The sequence below is a fragment of the Sminthopsis crassicaudata genome, chromosome 1 (assembly GCF_048593235.1).
Source record: "Sminthopsis crassicaudata isolate SCR6 chromosome 1, ASM4859323v1, whole genome shotgun sequence".
In the NCBI taxonomy this organism is placed as follows: domain Eukaryota; kingdom Metazoa; phylum Chordata; class Mammalia; order Dasyuromorphia; family Dasyuridae; genus Sminthopsis; species Sminthopsis crassicaudata.
Window position 1 is genome coordinate 289,940,130 of NC_133617.1, and position 7,206 is coordinate 289,947,335.

The window sequence follows — 7,206 nt, forward strand, 5'->3', positions numbered from 1 at the left end:
CAGAGCTGGTATTGTTGCCTTATTATACTCCTAGCCAGTCTCCTATCTAATGTTATACACCTCTAGCTTCAACCTCCTAAATTGCTTTGGGCTCAAAAAATGTCTTATTCTGACCTTTTGTTGATTATGCCATTCCAGAAATCAATTTGATATGGTATTTTTTGATATGGTATTTTAAAGTTGTTTTGGAGAGAAATGTTCATAGAGGTTTGCCTTGAATACTACCTTTACTACAACATTTTTCCCTTTCTCTTTTTATACTCTCAACTAGAGCCATTAACTGATTTATAATCCCTTCAATTACAATAAAGAAATGGATATGTAAGTATGTCAGCTGGGGAAGATAAGTTATGGTTTGCATCTTTTTTGATTGTTCTTCCTTAGAAGACTAGCAATAGCTATTGGGATTATATCCCAAAGAAATACTAAAGAGCGGAAAGGGACCTGTATGTGCCAAAATGTTTGTGGCAGCTCTTTTTGTTGTAGCTAGAAACTGGAGGTTGAATGGATGCCCATCAATTGGAGAATGGTTGGGTAAATTGTGGTATATGAAGGTTATGGAATATTATTGCTCTGTAAGAAATGACCAGCAGGAGGAATACAGAGAGGCTTGGAGAGACTTACATCAACTGATGCTGAGTGAAATGAATAGAACCAGAAGATCGATGTACACTTCATTGTTGTATGAAGTTGTATTCTGATGGAAGTGGATATCTTCAACATAAAGAAGATCCAACTCACTTCCAGTTGATCAATGATGGACAGAAATAACTATACCCAGAGAAGGAACACTGGGAAGTGAATGTAAATTGTTAGCACTACTGTCTATCTACCCAGGTTACTTATACCTTCGGGATCTAATACTTAATGTGCAACAAGAAAATGGTATTTACACACATATATTGTATCTAGGTTATATTGTAACACATGTAAAATGTATGGGATTACCTGTCATGGGGGGAGGGAGTGGAGGGGGGGATAATTTGGAAAAATGAATACAAGGGAAAATATTATTAAAAAAAGAAAATTGTACTGATTTGAAAAAAAATAAATAAAATCTGAGGCATGTTAGACTAAAAAAAAAAAAAAAAGAAGAAGAAGATTAGCAATAAATACCAGATTTAAGATGCATAAAATTCTACCTTTTCCACTTTTATTCTAGATACAACATCCCCATCACTCTGCAAATTCTCTTTTTGGGGATCAAGAGAGCATTGCAGAAAGAAATTATGAAATATAGCAGCCAATGAGAAAGTAATCAGTATTCCAAGGGGAAAGATAAGGGTGGAATGGTGACAGACTCTCCTTTAAATACCTAACTTTGTTTACTGTGCCAGCAATAATAAAGTAGTTAGAATGAGATGCATGGAAAAAATCAATTGTAAATTCTTCTGCCTCCGTTGAAGTTTCTTCTAATTATGTATCCCTTCATCACTAGAAGGAACTGAATCTTCTATTCAGTATTCCTAATTCCTTCACTTACTGACTTGTCCTACTGGAAGTTATAAGTTAATTGTCAGATATTACATTGTATTTCTTTGTGATTCTAGAAATGGTTCATAATTTTAATGAATGATTGAACATCCTGAAATACATGGATTTGTACCACACTTATATGATGATTAGAGGAATACTGAGTTTAAAACAAAGTTCAGCCACGTATCCAAAGAATAGTATATTATTGTCTTATTATACGTTTTTCAAAATGTGAAAACAATGCAGGCAACTAAAAATATGACTAGAATTTAATTATAGAAAATTAGAAAGGAAATAGAGTTTCTGATATTATGAGCTTGAGATAATCCTAATTAAATCCATCTTCACTAAACATACAATTTATACTAGGGTTGAGAGGAACAGTAACCTAGGAAATTTTGGAGCTGGGGGACAGAAGAATATCTTCTCTGATAAGTATAGAAGATGGGTCACTAGCCTATGATTTTCTCTACAACACAAAAATTTATTCTGTAGACTATGAACTCAGTTACCTCATGAGCCATATAAACAAACAAACAAAAAAGTTTAGCTTCATCTTTGTCAGAAGATGATTAACCTAATTTGCCATTGATCCCTCTGGAACCATACATGGGCAATGTCTCTTAAATTCTTAAAGAATTCTTAAAACTTTCAAGCTTATTTGCTTTTAGTGTTATTATTATTATATACAATTTTCTCTTTGTCCTGTTAAATATATCCTTCATCACTTTCTGCAAGTCTTCAAAATTGGTTGTTTTTTATAATTAATTGTCACTTTGTTCTGTACCAGTTCACTTGGAAGTGGGACAGAAAGTTGAGGAAACTTTTCACCACTCCCTTGCCTCTCAGAGGAAGTGAACTGCATGAAGAATGAATCCACACAGTATCTAGAACAGAAGTGAGAAATTGGGTGCTGAGACTTCATTACTCCCTCTGAGAGACTATAGAATAAAAAATAGAAAGAAAAAGTAAATTATGAGATCTGTGTAAGAAATAGTAATTTTTTTTCTCTTGAGTAAAAATAATAAGACCATATACTTCTTATTTAATAAGGTCTGGATAATGGCTAGTAACACCACTTGTAGATGAAATATAGATAAGGAAACTGAGACCAGATTAGTAAAGGTATTTCCCTGCCATGAATAGACCAAGATTAGAATTTAGGTCTCAGAATTTCTATTCAGGCACTTAATCTACCTCAGCACATTGCCTCTCTGCATGGTTCTTCCTTTGCTGTGACATAGTGTTACTCTTGCCATGTGGACCACAAACATACCTTACTAGGACTCATTTCAGTATTATACAGCTTCACTGTTCCATTTGCAACAATGCACCCAGGTGACCCTTGGAGATAGCAGGGATGAGTGTCTTATATTTTCCTCTAAAATTTACCTGAAGCATTTTCTGTGCTTTCACATAAAGTATGTTTTAACTAAATCTTCATTTTTAAAACAAAACAGTCCCTTTTCAGTTACCTACAGATCACTTGAAATTAAGCAAATTAAACCAAATTTCAGTTTCTAAGTGTAAATGCTGTATCTTCCTTCTCCATAATGCAGCTGGGGAAGTACTGCATTCTAAAGAAGGGAATGCCAATTCATTAAGGCCTCTAAGAAATTGTTTGCTATCAAAGAAAATGAAAAGTCTTATTTTTAGAGAGAGAAAAAAGGGAAAAAAGAAACATTTCAACAACTAAAGTTGCTTATTAAAGTTTCTAATAAATGACTTTATTTTCCTTTTTCATGCAATATTAAGTTCTTGGAAATTATTAATATCACTTCTGCCTTTCTCACATGATTTCCCCTGTAATTCTTAAAACACAGCAAGGCTTCTAGCTCCATAAACTTCATACATATGTTTCTTTGGCATTTTGATAGATGAGAGCTTTCTTTTCTGGGTATTTTTGGTGGTTGTAGTATTCATATCTATAATTAAACCCTAGAACCCACCTTCTCATGCTCTATTTAACTCTCTAAAATGTCTCTTTGTAGAAAGGCAAGGAGATAGATTGAAGATTTCTTCCATGATACTGGTGTCTACTGCCATACTTTTTGTTTCAGTGATGGCATCTCTGTCAGAATGTTTTCCTCTTGTATTGTGGGGCTATTCTGGTGCATACCCTATTATACACAGAATTAATTATTGTGTCTGTAATGTTTATGAAATCTGAAGCATTAGGAAAATTTACATTAATGACTCAGGTCTGTTTTCTTTTATGGGTGAAAATACCTACAAATGACTGTTTTGCTAATGGTTGTAGCACTTTTAACAACCTTCAGTACAATTTATTGTCATTGTCAATGTAGTGCACTAAAATAGCAACCAGAAAACCTGAAGCTACTGTGTAACTTGATATAAATTGTTTTTAGCAAAAATCAATCAGACCAGTATGAATTAGAAAGTAATACAAAAAAGTATTTTGGAAGATAATTCAAAATCTTATCATGGTCTATAATACTTTGATTTATTGTCTCTCTAGCTTGTCAATTTACTTAGTTAAATGATCTATGTATCCTTTTCTTTTTCAAACTAATTCTGGAAAGGCTTCAAGTACAAATAATATTCAGAAAGAATCATAATATAAACAAAATCCAAATAGATACTTGAAATGTTTAATAAAAAACAAAAGAGTTAGTTACTTAGATTATTTAATCCAGTCATGAAAATTAGTTTCTGCCCAAGGCACAAAATAAAATCAGGTAAGGTCCAAGAAAAATTAAATAGAAGTTGTAAAGGAAATGTAATCAATTTGTATCACCTTTTCACTTAGTGCTTCCTTTGTTTTCATGAAATTTTTGCTATTGGAGGGGAATTTCTAAGGCTTTAGCAATCAGGAAAAAAAAAAGTTAAACTACTGGAAGAAGTAGCTTGTAAAAAAGAAAATCACAATGAATCAGTTACATCTCCAAATATGGTTTGAATAGGGTATAGCTCTACTGCAAGTGCTTAGAGTTAAAAGAATGAGTCCGACACTGAACAATAATAATATTTTCAAAACATAGGATGAAGGGGATGGGAATATACTGAAAAACTTCAGAAATAATAAAATGTAGCTGTAGAGATAAAGGGAGTTAACATCAACACTTTCTTTGTATAAAGGAAACCATCTTTTGAATATAGTACTCTTAGAGTATAACTCATTTACATTGTACTTGAATATTTTGATAGTGCATTTATCCCAATCACCTTTTAAGGAGACAGCAATAAGAAAAAATACAAAGAAAAAGAATAAGAATAGTAAAATAGCTGAGGAAAGAAGGAAAAAGAAAAGGAAAATCTAAATGCAGAACTCCAGAAAATACCAAGGAGAGATAAGAAAGTTATCTTAATTGAGTAGTGCAAATAAATAAATAAGAAGAAAAAGAAAACACAATGGGAAAGCCAAAAGATTTCTTCTAGAAAATTAGATATATCAAGGGAACATTTTGTGCAAAAATAGGCATGATATAAGACAAAAATGTTGGGAACTTAACAGAAGCAGAAGAAATTGAGAAGAGATAGCAAGAATATATACAAGATCTTAAAATTACCAATAACCACATGATAGAGTTACTGATCTAAAGCCAGACATCTGGCTCTAGGGGACCTTACAAACTATGGTTATGAATAAGGCTAGTAGAAATGATGGAATTAGAGATGAGCTTTTTAAAAATCCTAAAATATGCTGTTTGGGCAGTTAGGTGGTACAGGTAATGGAGTACTGGTCCTGAGTTAGTTGAGTCCAAATCTGGCCTCAGACATTTGACGCTTAATAGTTGTGTGACCCCAAGCAAAGTCATATAACCCCACTTGCTGCACAAACACACACACACACACACACACACACACACACACACACACACGGTGCAAATATGGAAATTTGACAGTGGCCACTAGATTGGAAAAGAAGAATATACAATCTCAATTCTAAAAAAGGTGCAATGCCAAGGAATATCCATTCAACGCACATATTAGTAAAGTTATGTTTAATATTCTACAAATAAGATTTCAGCAATATGTGAATTGAGAATTACCAGATGAGAAGGCTGGTTTTTAAGAGGCAAAACTAGAAACCAAATTGTCAACATTCATTAGATTACAGGGAAAATCAAGGAGTTAAAAAAGATCTACCTTTGCTAGCCTTAGCATGATCTCAACAAAATGTGGCAAGACCTCAAAGAGATGAGAGAGCTAAATCAAATTACTTATCTCTTGGGAAACCTATATTTAAATCAAGAAGTAACATTTAAAACAAAACATCTAATAACTGATTGGTTTAAGACTGAAAATGGAGTATGAGAAGGCTATATATTGTCACATTATTTATATAACTTATATGCAGAGTACATCATTCAAAAGCTACAATTAAGCTGGAAGAAATATGAACAGTATTACATGTGCAGATGATACTACTATGAAGGCAGAAGGTGAAAAAGAATCAAAGAGTCCCTTAATAATGGTGAAAGAGGAGAAGCTAAAAGCTGGCTTGAAAGTTAACATAAAAATATCTAAGATCATTTGCTTGGAAGATCCTAGAGAAATGGCAAAAATAGCTTTGGCACAGTTACAGGATATAAAGTAAATATAAAGTTACAGGCTATAAAGTAAATAATAAATAATCAATAGCATTTCTATCTAATAAAAGCAAGAGAAAAATCTATTAAAGAAATAAATTTATTTCAAATAATAAAATATATAAACTACCTGGGAATTGACCTACCAAAGCACAAAATATTTGTATAGAGTCAATTAATTAAAATTATTCTTTAAAGAAATAATAACATTTTTGTTAATTGTTATATAAAACAATATTACATATAATATCACAAAAATAACAAAAATTCCTACAATTTACGTTGGAATATTCAATAACTATGGCTAGATTGTACTAATATAATAAAAATAATATTATCAAAATTAATTTATATTCTTTTGCTAAGTCAATAAAATTACCAAGAGGATAATATAATAATAAAATGTATATTTAAAAAAGGAAGATCTAGAATAACAAGGGAAATGATTAAAGAAGTAAGGAATAAGAGGGAATAGCTTTTCCAGAGCAAACGTCATCAAAACAACCTGGTAATGGTTAAAGAAGAGAAAGAAGGTTCAAAGGAACAGAATGGACAAAAGATTCAAAATCAACAGGACTTAGTAATATATTGTTCAAAAAAATAAAAAAAAAAACATAAATTACTCAGGGGGAAAAAAACTCCCTATTTTTTTTAACTTTCCAAAAAATTGGAAAGCAGTTTTTCAAAATTTAGATTTAGATCAACATATTACACCATAGACTTATTGGGTATACAACCTTAATGTTTAAAAAAAAAGCATACAATAAAAGTTAGAGAAACATGTAGAGAGCCAGAACTTTGGGGAAGTGTACTCTAACAAGGATATTTACAATAAGGTGTTAACTCAGTATAATTGATGATGGTTCTCTAGCATACATAAACTTAGTACTTAGCATGGTGATGTAATGGTTTTCTATCACACATAAAATCAGTATGCTGTAATGATGTAATTGTACTAAGGTATATAAGAACTGAGAAGGACTGGAAATAAGATATTCCATTTTTTGACCATCCTCCTGGTGGCTCTCCTGCACTACTTCACCAAGATAAAGACTGAGGCCAAAATAAAGACCCTAGACAATATTCCTGACCATTTTAGTACTATTTATCCTGCTGAGACTAAGGCCCTTCTGAAGGACCTCCAGAAAGCTAGCCCAAACATTACAGAAACAGAATA